The sequence below is a fragment of the Maylandia zebra genome, linkage group LG20 (assembly GCF_041146795.1).
Source record: "Maylandia zebra isolate NMK-2024a linkage group LG20, Mzebra_GT3a, whole genome shotgun sequence".
NCBI lineage: Eukaryota > Metazoa > Chordata > Actinopteri > Cichliformes > Cichlidae > Maylandia > Maylandia zebra.
In genome coordinates, this window is record NC_135186.1 from 31836543 (window position 1) to 31854427 (window position 17885).

Genomic DNA, 17885 nt, shown 5'->3' on the forward strand with positions numbered 1-17885 from the left:
GTCAATTGTAGAAAGCATTAGGCTGCATATCAAGGTCTTAGCTTCTAAAAGGCGACTCGCATTCCCGATAGATTTTTCAATAAAGAGCCAGTTTTTTGCTTGCTGCTTTCTATTATTCTTCCTATTTTTACATTCAGACTTAAGCACTTAGTATTTGCAGAGAGCGGATGCTGCACCTGAATAGGATTCTCCTGTGTAAACACTTGACCATTGATTTCTTTCTGGTCTCTGAGCACTAATGGCTCTGCTGAAGCAGACTCTTACATTTTCTCGCTCAGCATGGCCACAAACTCAGATGAAGTGGTTTGATGGTTTAAAAAACATGTTTGCCAGCACTGTAGGTTGAGAGAGTTGGTGTCTGTTTTAGACAGGGGACTCTAGCTAGTAAGGGTATTACTGTAGTGTGTGTGCTTTAACACTGAAAATATATGAAGGATGGCTTTTCTATAATATCCCCATACTACTAATTTTCTTGAGAAATGCTGCACTTTTTTATACCATTGTGTTTCTATAAGATACGACTGCTACTCACTTGAAGGTTTTGTCTTTTTGAAAGTGCTAGCCAAGAATAGTTTGATATGAAATGACTGCTGTGTCTGTCAATAAAGGAGCAGGAGACAGCTACCTTAGCATAAACACTGGATATGGAAAACAGCTAGCCTAGCTGGGTAAGAAAGCATAGTTACTTATTTTGTGAATTCTGCTTTGAACTGAAAATTAAGGGTGCTAATTTGAGACATCCTTATGAAAGGGTTAGGCGTATTGTTTTAGAGACTTGGGTGTATCCAAACTATGCTAATTGTGTGCTGATTGGTTTGAGTGCTAGCTTTAGCCCACATTTGCTAATAATTGTTTTACGTGTGAATGCAGTATTTGACCTATCAAATTAAAATGCTACACTTATTTTCTGTTCACGCAGGTCCTCAAACAACAAACATGGTAGAAATCTAATCGTTTGAAATATAATCCATTGTATAACCCAGGATAACTTAAAATTTCAACTTCAATTATTTCCAGTGACAGAAAAAAGCTTCCATGGATAACAGTGCTAACTTTTAATAAATATGACGCCACCACCAGATGCCACAGAAACTACTACTAAAATCTTATTCGTAGATGGTGGTTACCATGTTTGGTTTTTGTTTGTGCATTTATGTAACTTAAGCAAGCTCTTTAGATTGTTTGCTGTGCTTTTTCTACTATTTCTCTATTTTCTACATTGAAATTAAAAGACAGATCAAAATACTCATTTTGCTCCTAAATAGAAGGGAAAATCTGAAGTTAGGTTCTGTTTCTTGTATTATTTAAGCAACATAAAGCCAGCTTATAGTGAAGAATGTACCACAAAGAGAGCAGCATGCAAACACTAAATCTGCATCAGTTCTGCACTTGGGTTGCATTATGAGTGCCTGCACTCAAACTCAGATTTTTCGAACCACTCTGTGTCACCTCTTCTTCAGGTGGAACTAGGGGGGAAAAAATCCTGAAATTCCATTATGCATGAAGATGAGTGTTATGTGGGAAAACCACAAAGCACTCTGATGTATCTCTTTGATCTATTATCTAACAGACTTCCAGGCCATAATCCTAAGCACCCTTGAGGAGGACAGACCCTTTCTTTCCCCCTTCTCCTCTTCCACATGTGACGTCATAGCTGGGTTAAGTGCCTTTTCTATGGGTTACAATGTCTTAAGAGCCCTACTTGGGGAGAAGGTTTGAAGAGAGTTGTTATATTTATTTATTTTATTCTGTTTACATTTTTTGGAAAAAATAGTGAATTGGTTACAGTATAAATCATACCCAATTTGGTCTGTAAGCTTGTTTTCATATTTCAAAGCTAACTAGAGTGCATTCTCTTGGCAAATCCTAAAGCTTTGCTTGCTTTTCTTTTTTTGATAAATGCTAGGATGAGTTTAAAATGAAGCTCTTCATACTGTATAGCACTTCTGTGTTCCTTCCTTCCTGTGTTTGAGATGCCAGCCTTTGAATGGGGGCCATAAATGGCTTCCCAAAAAGCAATTTCCACTCACAGCTGCTTAAAGAAATCGTAACTTGTGATGCATTCCTTCTGGACATAAATAGATCCAGAAAGGACCAGGTGATGGAAAGATGGACAACAACCAGAACAAGATGACACTTTGGCAAAAAACTGCCGGTGCTCTAAATAGTGTGAAAATGGTAGTAAAATAAACCTAAATGAATTGAGTTTGTCCACTTCTGTCATCAGAGGTAGCTATTAATCAGCCACCGAGTCCAAACAGTTTTTCATTCCTTCAGATACAATCTGTCCCTCGGTTCAACAGTGCATCTCTGACCTTTGGTTTGTTTGCACACAATTTGCAATCCCATCAGTAAATGGCATTGAATGCCTTAATGAAATTAACTGATTGGCGAAGTATTGATATGGATTTGTTTTTCCGATGCAGGCATCTTCTGGCTGTGACACTATTGACATCTTAAGTGAATTTTGATTTCTTAGTGCACTGGAGGCTTTTATCTTGTCTGTGTTCAATTCTTTTTGTCTTTCTGATAGAAATTCATGATGAAAGCGGTATGTGATCAGCCGAGGGACAAAAAGACACCTCAATTTGCTTTTCTGAATGCAATGTGATTATTTGCTGAGACATTATTAGGCGATTGTAGCGTCTACGAGAGGAATCGATAGTATCACTTTAGGGCAAACTCTGGATTTAAAATGACTTTGCCTCTGTGGGTGGTTGTATATTTCACGCTGCATGTTTGTTCTTCTTTAATGAACTCGGGCACAATTCAAAGCTGCTCAAATTTGTTCCTGTGATTCTTGAGTTTTTCACACTCTCTCAAAGCTTTGACACTATTTTGTGGTATTTATTTAGCATTTGAGTGTTTGGGGTGTTGTTTTTGTCTTTTGTCGTCTATCTTGGGCTGTCAGGAAGCATTACTCTGACAGGCCCTTTTGTTGTTGTTACTTTAAGATTGAAAGCAGAGTTTAAAACCAGTCCTCGGGGTGGGGGCAGCAAAATAAGTATAATTTTGAGCCAATAGGCATGGCTTCAGTGGGAGCACAAGAGCCCATAAAAGTCCTTTAGTGGACAAAAGAATGCTACAGTATCTCCTGCTCTTCAACACAGAGCCAGTGCCTTTTAAAATAATGTCTTTTATTCCTCTGTGACAATGTGGGCTTCACCGTTTTGCAGCGATAGCTGCACGTAATCTTGTGAATGCAAATAACCCGGCTATCAGCTTTTGTGATTCAGGAACAAAGACATTTAGCTATTGTTTTCCTGTCTTGTTTCTGTGCCGCTAACCCTATACAAATGCATGTTTTAATGATTTTGGCCGTGCACATCAGTGCCGTATATTCAAAGGGAAACAAGCACTCAGTTGTTTTCTTTTATTCCATATATGGTCGGATGCAGGTTTTGCTGGGAACCCGAGCCAAGTGTTAGTCTTGGGCCATCAGGTTTGGCTCTGCGCAGATATGGGATTTGTTTTTTTATGCTCGGTTTTGCGACAACCTTTGATCATTCTCATATGTCAGCATGTTGCTTTGTGTGTTCTCTGTCCGCATAGTCTCATAGTTTGCAGAGCAGCACAGTCAGTTTTTGTGTGCTTCAACATTTGTTTTCATCAGACTGCCTTTATACGGTGATTTGATTGTTGTTAAGCATTCCATAATTGCAGTCATAGTAAGTTTGATAATAAGAGGATTTGTACAATTACTGATGTGTTTATTATAAGGACACACTGGTTGTTAGTCCCTGGTAGGAGTTGCTTTTTACACATGTGGCTTTTGAATCAATACTTATGTGTTAACTGTGAATATTGTCCTCAAAGAAGGAACAAAACTGTTGCATAAGCAAACAAACCTATTTACAATTTTAGAAATTCCATTGGTTCTCAGCAGATGCCTATGAGCAAGCAAAATATTTTCTCTGTTCACGCATGCCTTATCCTAAAACAACAAACACGATGGAAATCTAATCTTTTGACATACAAGCCATTGTTGTGTGTGCGTGTGCGCGCACATGCTTGTGTATGCGCTTAAGTCTTTGTTTACCATGTGTGCTTTCAGAGTGCTTAATGCGCACAGATACTGCTGCCTCAATAATTCTTACACAATGGGAAACACTGAAGCCTTTGGTGGATCTGAAACACTTCACCTGAGAAATGTGGGGGTTTTAAAACTGCATCCCCGTCAAAAATCTCCCCAGTTTTTATTCTTTTTGTGTGTTTGATGTATTTTACTTAATTAAAACATTTTCTTTTTAATGAACTGCAGAAATACTTTTATATTTCTAAATCTGTTGTGGTGGCCCTACATACATTTATTGCATCCTACCTATAATTTCTTCAGTGTATCTTGTTTGTGTAATAATCATTGTTGATCATTTACTGCACTGCAGGAGTCACTGGCAGAGCCATAGAAATGTTTGAGATGCTCAGGAATGGAATGGTGAAGAGATGAAGGGTAAGATTTAGACTCTTTACTAGTATTAATATTACAATTAATACGATAGAGAAGAAGACATTTCCAGTTTTACTGTTACTAGTGAAAAAGCTTTGGTGAACTGGGGATGGCCAGCCTTTTTTAACCTTTAAATAAAGTTGTCTTTGTGCCACCATAATGTCCACCCAACCCCATGGAAAGTCATAGCCTGTCCATATTTGATGTTTGTTTGACCCCATAAGGGCACGAACCTTGGCTGATCCTTCATCTGAGGACAAAGCTTATGTTTGCAGTGACATCATAAATGCCTGCTCAGAGAAAACAATGGCTGATGAATTTAGCTGGAGTCCAGCACACTGGACAGCAGTGACACAGAGCCGTTGGCCGAAACTTCCAGTGTCATAGAAATGTTTCAAACAATGACCAACACCTTGGCCAAACATGCAGAGTACTCCCAAAACGAGGGGAGCTGTAGTCTGAAGAGATCAAAATGCTGTGGTTGTTTTAGGGACAGTGGCAGGGAGAGCCTGAGCACGGCTGGGATCATCAGGTTATAACACCAAGTGTTTATATGAATCTTTGTGACTGTTGGAGACAGTCAGGGATGGGGCACTGCTCCTGGGGGAAGAAAGACACTTTGTTTTTATAGGCTGCCTGGAATGTGTTGAGGACTCTGGACATCTGCTTTATTAGCATATGTGAATCTACCCCCAGCTATGTATCTGCTGGTGGTCTGATAATGGATCTTACTGTTACTGATAAATGTAAATACAGACTAGGATGCCTGGTTTGTGTTTTTTGCGCCGTTTAATTAATGGCTTTATTTTCATAATAATGTTTAGACATTTACATTCGAACCCCTGACTAAAGCATAGGAGGCAGGCTTTGTGAAATTCATGCTTTTTTTGAATGGAAGTTGGGTTTTTTCCCCCCTGTTTTCTCAGTTGCACTACTTTGCTGTTTCAGTCTGGCTCTCCTGCAGCTTATTGGTGTGAAAATTCCTCAGAAGCATTCTCAGAGTCATTCTCGGGTCGTTACAGATGCACCCCACCCATGCACTCATACCGGCTCGTGGATTACCATTTTCTTTGTTAAGCTAATTGCATTGCATTGTGTCTGTTTAAAAATCAAGCAGGGGGTATGTGAGCCTATGAATGAATGCACAAGGACTTATGGATGAGATGTATTTTCTTCACATGTAAATTAAATAATTGGCATTGTTGGATATGATTTTTAAAATGACTAATCGATTAGTTACATATTTTTTTCTTGCAGTTCTCTGCTCGAACTCGATTGTATTACCCTGTTATGAAGTCGACTCGGGTTGTTTCCTGCTATCACGTCTTCATGACAGAAAATTAATTAGTTTATGAATAATGCACCATTTCGCTTGCGATAAAGATCATGTGGCAAAGTGCCTTCAGACAGATATCATCTATTAAATAAACCAGGCTCGTGTAACCTAACACCTTGTGGGGAATGCACTCAATCAAGCCTATTGTTTCTGTTCACATACAGTTCCTTCTGTGAGATAAGTCTGACCTGGCCACGGAGATAACAACAATGCCCTAAAAGCACTGATGAGGCATTGACTGTCAGCGCCACAGTTAGCAAGATTTCCACCCAGATTCATACGCAATTCAGGTTAGGCAAGCAGCTGCGGTAATCAGAGGTGCATTAAATTAACTTAATAAATAATACAGGGAAAGTAAGCCATTGTTGCTAATATCACATTATCCCAGACTAATATTCAGACTCTTAGTCAGGATGTAATTTAGTGAGCTGGTGCCTGTGGTGTGATTCATGCAGCAATTTGATCATGCCACCATTTGAATAGGCAGCATAAATATTATGGCACAGAGGATGTGAGTCAGGACAGAGAATCCAGTTCACTGGGCCATTACTTGAGTTGAAAGGAAAAAGAGGAAGTTGGTTTGAAGATTTGTCACCATCAGATCTCTCTGTTTTAGAAAGGGGGTTGGCTCAACAAAGCTCAGGAATGTGAAGAAAGATCTGGGTGTTGGGAATGTTTGTTCCCATAAATAGGAGCGACTAGTCGCCAGTTTCTGGGTGGGAAGAACAGCTAATAATACTATTCCAGCTGCATTATTATAGCTACATTATTATCTGATATAATACAGAGAATTTTAATTTAATTTACATAAAATATATAAATAAAATGATTTCATAATGTGGGACAAAATAGTGGTGCCAGTATTTGGTGGTTCCAATCAACTTTCTTTATTTCTAACAAAACCTGCTTCAAATGCCTGAATATGCATTATGTTTATCTTGATCAGCAGGTTTAGTCTGTTGCCACAAATCTGCAGTGCAACAGGTTAATCAAAACTGACCCTTTGTTTCGTGTCATCCTCCTAAAATGCAGATGTGGTTGTCTTGTTGTATGATTTTGGACCTAAATTCCTGCTAGAAGCTCCTTTGAGGCAGTTGTCCATGCTCAGCCACTCATCACTGGTGGTGGTTGATGTATCCATCTGTGCCAGCAAAGGGGAGCTAATCCCTGACAACTGCACGCCTCTGACACCATGTCTGTTGCACTGCTGGTTGTGCGATACAATAGCTTCTCCTCTTTTGTCCTTGAAATTGTTTTAATTAGCACCACAGCAGGGAGAAGTCGAAAACATAAGATTGAGACAGTAGGATGGACAAAAGTACACAAGTATGATAGTACAGTATTGCAAATGACAGTCAGTGATATAATTGAAAAGGTGAGTGATGTGAAAGCAGCAGTGAATCAACTTCAAATATTATAAAAGCATCTAAATGTTTATGGATGACTGAAACTTCCAAAGCACACGATGCCTTTTTAAATCATAGTTAATTATGCTTATTTTAAAATCAGCTACTCTTCCTAATAAAAATTATGACTTTTAGTATATTTTATTTACTTATTGTTCCATTAGAAGTATCGTCCTGTAGTTGAATAGCCAGAGACTAATTTAAGTGCGCATTAATGAGTATTTCATGAGCGATACACCCACTAGAAAGTTTTAAAAAGCAAATTACTTTAAAACTCTAGAACCTGTTATGCTTGCTAAACCATGCTTAACAAGTGCAATGTAGGTAGATGTGTGCATGTGGGGGTGTGTGTGAACATGCATGTGTAGGCTGAGATAAGCCACAGCCTCATGCGATCACACTTGTTCCACCACCGAGACTTGGTGGACCTCCCAGCAGCCGACGAGAGGTGCGCATGATCCGAGAGGATCATGTGACCTCTAAAATGCCGCAATAATCCAATATCCATGTCTGTTAGTTGTGCGCGTCACTTTCTGTTGGAAAGTTAATGCTCTGAATCTTTGTGGAATGCCAGCCTACGTGTTAACTTTAGATATCGATAAGGAGAAGACGGGGTCGTCATTTTAGGGCAAAGGTTGCCTTTAGTTTCTGTAGATTAAAATGGAGGTTGAAAAACTTAGATTGGCCATTTATGTAAATACTCAACCCCCCCCTCCCAGTTTCTGCTCTCCCAAGTCAAACACCCATCCCCCTCAGACTCTCCTCTTCTCCTTGCCCCATGAGAGGCGAGATGGTGGAGGGGGAAGAGAGACAGAGATCCCAAACCATCTGAATCCCTTTTAACTAAGTGGACTGAGAGCAGTAGGGCAATTATTCCACCATGATGCATTCCTTTTCAAAGGAGGATGCCATCACCATGCAACAAATGGAATGCAAGCTGTGTTATGGCCAGTGAAGGAATGCCACATCCAACTCACAGAAAAGTACATGAAAGAAAACATTAAATCAGGTGCTTTAAAAAAACTATATAAGTTGAAGCGTTCTATAAATTTATTAGGACCACAATATAAAAACAGAACAAAACATGTAAAGCAAAAGACATTACTTGAAGTTAAGTAGTATTTATTATGCAGAATCTCCTCAGTCGGGATGCTGCTGATGTTAGCAAAAACAAATATCAATCAATCAATCAATTATGATTGGTTAAGATGGAGCACAACTAAAATGCTTGTTACAAGTAACTACAGTTCCTTTTAACCAATATGGTCGACTAAAAAGTAAGATGTTTTCCCTGAAACACTGCAAAAACAAGTGTAAAATAGATCAAATAGTGACATTTGAGTGAAAATCAAGTATATGGATAATAACTAAAAAAAATAAAACTTCTGTATAGACAACCACAGTCTGTAAATTAGGTAACAGTTACAATGGCTCAGATTGCTTTGTAACTGATTAATTCATGTTTAAAGCATATTTCAATAGATTCTCCCATGTTCAGAGCATGAATGCTTGGATAAACAGTGTGTGGTTTGTGGTAGCTGACCACAAGCTGTTAGTTTTCCTGAGATTTGATTATCTATCACTTACATTGTAGGCCAATTTCCTCCAACTATAAACACAGGCTTAATGATGAAAAATACAGCTGTGTGGTGTTTGAATGGAGAAGCCTACAATTAACTAAGATTAATAACAGTGTGCTGTGATGGAGCCCCCCCCCCCCCCTCATACTCGGACCCTCAGGCAAAAGTTCTGTGAGAAAAATTTTCTCATTTTCAGTCGCAGCGTCAAAAGGGTTGTGTTTTTTAAAGGTTTGCCGATTTGTCTGTTTGGAATTTGAAGGCTTTATTTTTCTATTTCTGTCAATTTTAAACTTTATTTTACAGAAAATATAAGAAAAAAAGGCAATTTTTTTATGATAAATCATTTATTAACGCCTCAAAGCAATGTTTGCTTTTGTAGTTTATTATTGTTTTATTTATAATAACAATGCTGTTAATTCTTTAAGAAGATATAATAAAAAATTATACACTTTGTGGTCATTAAAGATATGATTTTAGTCTGGCGGGGGTTCTTTTCCCATACCCCACCTGTAGATTGTGCACCGCTGATTACTCCAGACACCCTTTCCAGGTCCACTTCTTCAGTGTTTAATGGAGCTCATCGTCCCCTACTAATTCTCTCACCATTTCCCCTGAAACTGGACACTCTGCCACATGTATCATCCAATAGCACCTTTCTTAGGAAGTGACTGGAGCATGGAGTGAGAGCTTTAGCACTTCTTTTAAAGAGTAAGACAATAGGAACAAGACAAATTTCCAACTGAGCAGCTGTGTGGTGGAAAACACTTGCCTTTGTGTAGTCCTTCCCACAGTTGCATAGGGGCTGTCATATGCTCAGCATTTGCTCAACTTTTTTAATGGGTTTTTGAATGCATGTGGGGTGAAAGCAAACACATCCTTAGATGTGTGAAAGTCGCAGGGTATAAAGACAGATGTATGAATGCTCAGTTCCTATTCTCCCACCTCATCTCTGTAATGATTTAGTGCCTGTTTAAAAAGAATCGCCTTTTTTGTCATATAGCCACAGATGTTTCCGCCCATCTGTCTTTTATTTATGGCTGATAAAGCTGTATATTTACATTCATCCTTACAGAGTTAGATGACAGTAGTACATTTGTAAATAACAGTGCTTTGTATCTATATGCTAAATTGCTAGCTTGGTTCAGATCTGTAGGAAGAAACAATGTGTCTTTGTATGTGACCTCATTGTTCCTTGGTTGAACCTAAGTCCATCTGAAAGCCTCACCACTAAGCAGCCATCTTGGTAATTCCTCCAGGTATTTATTTTGAATATTTTTTTATTGTTAGGGAAAATCAGCCGCTCTTTCATAATCTCAATTCTTTATTTAGCAGTGACAGCTATTGAACGTGACACGCGAAATGAACGCAAATTAAATTTCATTTAATGATAAAAATGAAAATCAAGCGTTAGGATTTATAATATATACTATATATTATTTCAAAAAGCTTTAAATGTTTGGAGGGTTTTTTTAAATATACCTTGCTAGTTTTAATTATTTTTGCTAGCGTTAGCTGACAACCATCTTCTCTAAATGGGTCACTAATGTCTTCAAAAAGAAAAACAAAAATGTAGTGGCTTCCTTTTGGGCATTTCATAGTGGCCAAAATGCCCCAAAGGGCTTTAAAACAGCAGTTGAGGGTGCTTGTTTAGCTCATTGGGTTGAGCAGATTGCATAGATATGCTATAAGTCTGAGGTACCTGGGTTCAACTCCATACCAAGGCCAATCTGCTGTGTTTTTCCCCTGGTCTTTCTCACAGTTTTACTATTTCTTCCCCACTGTCAGCCATCAAAATACAGGCTTTAAAAACAGCTGTGAGGTTAATATGGTCTGGAAGTGTAGCTGGTCATTCTACTGGTCATTAGATTACAGGTGCTAACCCTGGTTACGACCCCAACTTCCACAATTATTCAGTGATATCTCAGTGGCTAAATGCCATCTTTTATATGCAGTTTGTTTGTTTGCTTTGCTTTAACCGTTGGAGAGACTCAGCCAAACATATTTCTTTCTTTGTATTCATGCTAAGCTATGATTTATGCCGTAGCCTCATATTAACCTTACAAACATGAGTCAAACATTCAATTGTTGAGCAAGAAATCAAAATGTGTCCAATTTTAAGTTTGCAAACGGGAAACGGTAGCTTGAAATCTCTGCAGTCTGTGTATGAAACTTCCCAGTGTCTGCGTCGTGTTAGCAGGCAGTTTCTGTGTGTTGACACACAGAAAGCAGTCAGTTAAATGCGTCTGCGAGATAACTCCAGTCCGAGCCTTTCATCCTCTGGACATTTGGACGGAGGCTCAGACAGGTCAGGGTTAATGACAGGCTGTCAGTGCACCTTTAATGTACTACGTGTTGAGTAAAGGCCGTTTTCTCATCCGCACATAGATAATGGTTTTGAAAAGAAAAAGGTCAACACTGATAAATAACTGGATTTTGATCATCAAATATTGATGAAAAACGAATGATTCATGTCCCAACCTACACTACCCAGGTGAGTTCATATTTCATATCAGTGTAACCGACCTCTCATCTGTCCTGAAAAACATTTCCTTTAGGGAAGTCTGACTGTAATGGAATACTAGTAAAAAACAGAAGAATGTGCTTTAATTTGTCAAGGGGATCTGAGCTGACAACTTTAGTAAAGTCCACTATAACAACCTTCCAGGGCCCCTGACCTAGGGAGGGAGTGACCCCTGACCTTATTTGGGCCTCTTTTATGAGGACTTTTTTGGCTGAGCCAGATGGCTAAACTATCAAAGGGTTTTTTATGAGAAAAATCTGCAGGCAAGGGTGGAGTAGTATATTTATCTCATTGTCTGGAGGACCAAGCCTCTGTAACTTCCGACTAGATCGGGTAGAAAGAGTTGAAGACGAGTTACATAGCAGAGTGTGCACGTGGGAACCTACGCACTATCGATGAGCATACAAAATATGAATTTGTAATTATTGAACGTGAGCTCCATTCTCATGTTTTAAGCCACTGGAGGTGGTTCATTAGACATACTTTTATATTTATCTGAAAAACATATTCATGCACACAGCATCCAACTATACAGAGCGATGTGTTTGCAAGATATTTAACTGTCTGGTCTAAAATTTATTATTAGCAATTTCTTGTTTACTCAGTCATCCAGTCTGCAACCAATGCAAACAGCAGCAGCAAGCAAGGAAAAACGACTCAGCAGCTCAAACAACCTGCTGTCAAATAGCGACCGGCAGCAGAATGAAATGAACAGCCTGTTGTTGAAAGAAGCTGCTGCTCTTCTGAAACTTTTTACAAGTAATGCAAAACTTGTGTATGGACACATGTTGTAATGAATCCGATGTGTTGTTTACTAAAGATCAAAAATGTGTAGAAAGCAGGGGAATTTGCATGTTTGGGGAAGGGAAGAGTTGTGTGTCCCAGGGTCACTATAACTTGCTCTGCTCACATCACTCATGTTGCATCTTTATGAGCGATGGCCTGTTTTGTTGGATTGAGTTTCTGGGGAAGCATTTAGGGCCCGTCTATGAGCTGTGCAATACAGGAATAGATTCAATATTCCAGTAAATGTTTGACGGGACGTGAGCTGTGCATAATCCGGAGCACGTGCTTGTACGTGCATGAATCGGACTTGAAGCTAATCATAACAAAGCTACTTTATGTGTATAGTTACACAGGTGAAAATCCCACTCAGTAGCGCCTTCTTATACGCTTGGGTCGCACAGCTGTTGTAAGCATTACCAGTTTGTTGTTCTCTACAGAAACAAACTCAGCTGTTCCCTCTGAGCCCACTCATCATCATCTTTGGACTTCTGTATAGACAGAGGCACAAAAAAAAAGTAGACACATGTATCTAATGATTAGTAAGAAAAAAAAAAACAGGAGTTTTAAAATAGATCTGAGACCAGATTAGTCATGTATATTCAATTAAAATATAATTTGAAGGATTTATATATAAGCATTCACAATTGTTCCCAGATTCAAGATGAATTATTTATGAATTAACATCACTAATGAATCATTTATGTTATCAATTTTTATAACAAGGGTAACCTAAGCTGTGGTTTGCCTGGTTGTTTTAATGTGGCCATACCTTCCCTTGATTGCACTCAGGGGTCGAGTGAGATCTAAAGTAACTGGAAGCAGTTAAAATAATAGGAGCTTACCATGTGTTTGAGGTTATAAGAAGAGGAGGAATGGCCTCTTTACACAGAACAGCCACACTGAGGACTGCTGATGTTTACTTCAACATTTGGAGGACCTGGAGAGTGTGAATGATAAAAGTTTCTTTAAAGGGTTTTCATCAGGCAGGTCAAATCACAGTGCTGCATTACTTTGCATTGTATCCTGCCTCTTTGTGTTAATTTTGCATTATCAAAAAGCTAAAATCAAGTAGTCAATAACAATGACAACAGCTGAAAAGCAGCCGCTGCAAACAGAAGAAAATCGAAGCAGTTTTGGTTATTTTCCTCTGTCAGACAACAACTCAGCACATGTACACACCCACCTGCATTCAAAAATAGTCATTCTTACATAGATTCCACATAAGCTGTCTCCTCCCATTTTCATTCACAAAGAGAAGCGTGGTGGTGGTGGTGGGTAGGGAGGCGGGGCTAATCTTTTTCCAAATTTGTATGAGTCACTGAAAGAGCACAACAGGCATGTGCCATGTGCTGCAGAGAATGCCACTTGTTTTCCAGCTACAGTGGGAAAAAAATCACTTAAAGTTTGACTGAAACTGTTCACCATACAGACGTTTTTCACTTAGGCGTCCTTTCAGTTTAGTTCTTCGCCATTTTGACTTCACAGTTTGATTTGTGTGTCTTGCAAATGAGCTAGAAACCAGATTTATGGGGGGGATCCTTCACCTTAAGAGGTTTTTTTTCTCCTAGTTTCACTGTTAAATCTCCTAAAGTTTAGAACACAAAGACCCCTCGGCGCTGACCAGCCCACCCCGCAGATGGCCAGAGGATCAGAGACTGTCAGCACGCTTAAACGAGCCAAGAGTCGAGGTTCCAGCCCTGCGGGGAGGACGGAGCATGAATGGGGTATTTCCACCAACTTCTATAGCCCCCCGCTGGGCATTTGTAAAATGATTTGTGGCAAATTTGTTTAATCAATATGGATGCGGGGGAAGTCTAAAGTCTTTCTTTTGCCTTCTTTTCCTGCCTGTAAATGCATCATTGGTCACTACCTATGATGACGACAAGATTACTTTCTGTTTATCTGTGCTTGCATGTGTGTGTGTGTGTGTGTGTGCATGTAAATGCTAAATAGAAGCATACCTGAGAGAAAGCACTTATTTATCAGTAGTTAACTGGATAGGGCAGGGATTCAAACAAGCAATGCAAGTTTGAGTGCTTCATTGCAGAGAGTTTCTTTTTAAAACATCTATTGAATGTTTGTTCTGAAAGAAAAATCCACTTTCATGTGCTCTAGCTGAATTTTATCGTTTTCCCCTCCTTTTAAGTTGTATTTGTATGAATCAATAAAGTAATTAGTGTGATACGCTGCAAAGGTTGGAATGCAGCTTGAGAAAATTTTGTCAATAATTCGTGGAAAAAATAAATAAAACTGATGTCGAGAGCTTAATAAGCCCTGTTAATAATAAATCCTGTTTTTAGATTTGGGACTTTTATTTATATTAGGAGTCACCAGCTTTGGGATCTTTTATGTGACTCTACTAAGCACTGTATTCGGTCTGCATGGTGTCTTTGCAGACACGCAGGTGGCTTCGATCCAATTCTTCCAAGGCTGCTGTCTAGAAATCAAAAGACAAAGGCACTATAGGGTTTTCTCCTTTCTATCCAGCTTTTAATTTACAGTTTTGCTTGTTAAAGAGTAACCCCACCCCTTTTCTCTCTATACTTCAAACAATTCCTTATATTACAGGAGAGAGTGAGGCTGTTTACATCCCTCGAATTCATTGTTTTTGCTAGAGGAAACATTAAAAAGTAATTGTACCATAAAATGTATACATTCAGTCTGAGAATAATAGATACCGTGACCTATGTCCTGCATTTTATCCTGGATCCTATGCAAAGTTATTATTCACAGCCCTTTTCAGATGCCTGTTACTGACTCTTCCTCTAAATTGTTTGCCATTATAAACCTTGCAAAGCTCATAAGACCATTTGTCACACACCTTTCAACTCCACTGACTCGAATGAATTCAGCACACTCTCCAAATGTTTCTTTTTTTTTCAAACTTTCTATCTAAACTGTCACAGCAGAGCTTACCACACCACAGCCCCTCCACAGATGTTGGCAGAATTCCTAATTTTATTCTCTTTCTCTCAGCCTGTCAGTTTTGAAAGGGGGAAGCAGGACAGAAAATAATCAGCAGAACATCCCATAAGTCTCTATGTGAGGGCGGCAGATGTGGGTGTGGAGGGGGGGAGTTGCCACTGGGCCTCCCCAAAGACCCATCTGACTATTGTTCAGCAGAAAAGCCATTTCTGTGGTTGCTATAACAACCATAATGCACCCTTATCCATGTTCCTGTGCAGTACTTGTGGTAGTATGAGATCTGATTTTTTTAAACTGTATTCACAAGAATGAGAATTAGCAGTCTTATTCAATTATTTTTTATTGTAATTTTTTAATCAGAGTGCTATTCAACATGTAAGCCTGCATGGGACAAGAGGAAGATACTTCTAATAAGTTTTTATGATCACACAGTAATAAGAACTATGATATTTAGGCTGCTCGTCTTACAGGAAATGCGAATAGATTTTTTTTTTAAGTGCCCCCAAGTAAATACTATTGAATACAATAGGCAGAAGCCGAGGGGATAAACAGTTTCATTCAGTGCTCACAAAAAGCCGTCAGTACATCTGGTACGTCAGGTCCACGGCTGTCTTTGTCTGCAGCCACTGTAAACCTCCACCCAGAGACTCAAAGCCCACCAGGTGTTTTAAAGTCTGTGGGCCACCGCATTCACTGTCAAGTGCTATAGGCTGCCAGTTTCTTTTGTATTTAGAAAAGATTTACCCTTTCGATTCCCAAGGGCCCTTTAGAGTGCTTTCAGCTGATGGTAAATCTACCACTTAATTTGCATTTAATAATTTACTTATTTATTTATTTTTAGATCTGGTTGCATTGCCACTAGTAATGCAAAAATTAAAGGTTTATTCCCAGATATTTTAAAAAAAATATCCATGTCTGACAATGTCAGCATTATGGCAACACTCAGTTTTGTCTTCTCATATTTAAGCAGTTTTAGGTTAATATGATTTTATATGTTCAATAAGAAATTCCAGATAGACTTTCTGCTTTTTTGCAAAAACTGAGCATGTGTGTCCCCATGATATCATTGCTGACACACAAAGACGTGTTACAGTCATTAATGTTTCATTGGCACCATACCATACATGTTCTCATTCCCCATGAACCAGCTGAGTTAGTTTCGTCTTCAGGTGACACTGAAAACAATGTGATCTTCCAAAAGAACACAATAAGAGAAATGTTAGAATTAAATTATTTGTACATAGTTTTCCCTTTCATCCCGCCGCTTGAGAGTGATTATTCATTAACTTAAATGAACATATATAACCAAATTTGGATGGTGCGCTGTACTGCTGTATAACCATTATATTCTCATAAGCTAATTAGAAGTGCGAGAGGACTGATATCCTGCAGCCCCTCTGCTCACCACTTCCCACCCTGTAAATCTTTATGGCCCTGACCCAGATTGCATCTCAGATTTGAATGATTGGCCCCCTGTTGACTCACAGCTTGATGTGGACTGCCCAGCTCTCCCTATCTCTTTGTTTATTGTGTCGCAGATTCTTTAAGTTTCACCTCCTCATCCCCCAAACTATAATTCCTTTAGATAATCCCATCAAGATTTGTAAATTAAGAGTGCCTTATTGTAATGCTTTTCTCCCTGACATCTTTATTTTCTTAAACAGCGTCTTAAAAATGATATATCTGTGGTTGTGCATTAACTTCTTTAATGTGTAAATTCAGGTATCGAATCTTATTATTGCACAGACTTCTTTATTGTGGCTCTAACTAAAAAAAAACGAGAGTGAGAAGTGGACACAGTGGGGTTCTATTCATACAGTGAGCCCTTGTTTCCCCCAACACTCTATTGTTTATTGATGAAGGCAGTTGTCATAGTCATGCAATAACAAAAGCCTGACTATTGCTGTGTTTACATCTGCACAGGAACCACTGGGCAATTCTCCATTAAATTACAGCCATGTGTGGGCCACTGATCTCTCCCCTCACCCGCTAGCCCCTGTGCCACAGACACACACATTCACACAGATCCCACACTCAGAGTTGAGCTGGATATTAAACTGTTGCCATCACTGTAGACCAGGACTTAACAAATAAAACCAACACTGACTCATTTTGTGATGTCAGCGCCTGAAATTGTTTAAAATTGTGTGCCGAAACAGTTACTTCAGTTTGGGCAGAAACTACACCCGAAAGCTAAAATCAAAGAATTCACGAGCAGAGTAGAAGTTGTTTGTGGAATGCTGTAGCACATAATCTCCTCAGGCCCCTACCCCCCATCCTCTCAGTCAGTGGTGTGAGACAAATAAGCACTCATCTCGCTATCTCTGAAGACACAGATCTAGTTTAAAGAGTTTTTTTATACTTCCTGTTCCACCCAGGTGTCATAACAATTTCCGGTTAAACTCTTTACATGGAAACGCGTTTGTTAAATTTTAACATTTTATAATCAAGTACCCTCGATGAAATGGGGTTTTTTTTTATATTTACTTGAAATGGTATATATTTGAAATTTTATTTGAAATGATATATTTTATATATCCCAAAATAATTAAGACACCTCTTAGAAAAAAAAGCTAGACTCACACTCAGTGGCCCATGAAGAATGCAGAATGCACAAATAAGTAAACATTCTTTGTTTAAAAAGCTTAACTGCTTTTATTGCACTAAATGCACACAGATGGGTCCTGTTTCTCTGAAAGGTTCACATGTCCACTGGAAATGTCAGGTTTCCACACTGCAGGCTGCATGTTGGACCTGGACTGAACCTGGACTTAACTTCACATTTACGACGATGACAGAGAAAAATTTCCCCCTTCAGCAAACAAATGTTAAAAGAGCCTTTTAGCATCCAGCTCTGCACGTACAATGTTCTGCACAGTGAAGG

General features: G+C 39.0%; 1 protein-coding gene across 2 annotated transcripts in view; it reads left to right on the forward strand.

Moving 5' to 3' along the window:
* Positions 1–85: 85 nt before the first annotated feature.
* sall4 (spalt-like transcription factor 4) overlaps positions 86–17885 on the forward strand; it is a 29378-nt gene continuing 11578 nt past the window's right edge. Inside the window, exons 1-2 of one of the 2 annotated variants that reach the window (XM_076877924.1) lie at positions 86–668; positions 13668–13800. The gene's annotated coding sequence lies outside the window, so the exon portion shown is untranslated. Of the gene's footprint in view, positions 669–13525; positions 13801–17885 lie in introns of those variants that run through there. The other variant, XM_076877925.1, reaches the window with a different exon arrangement.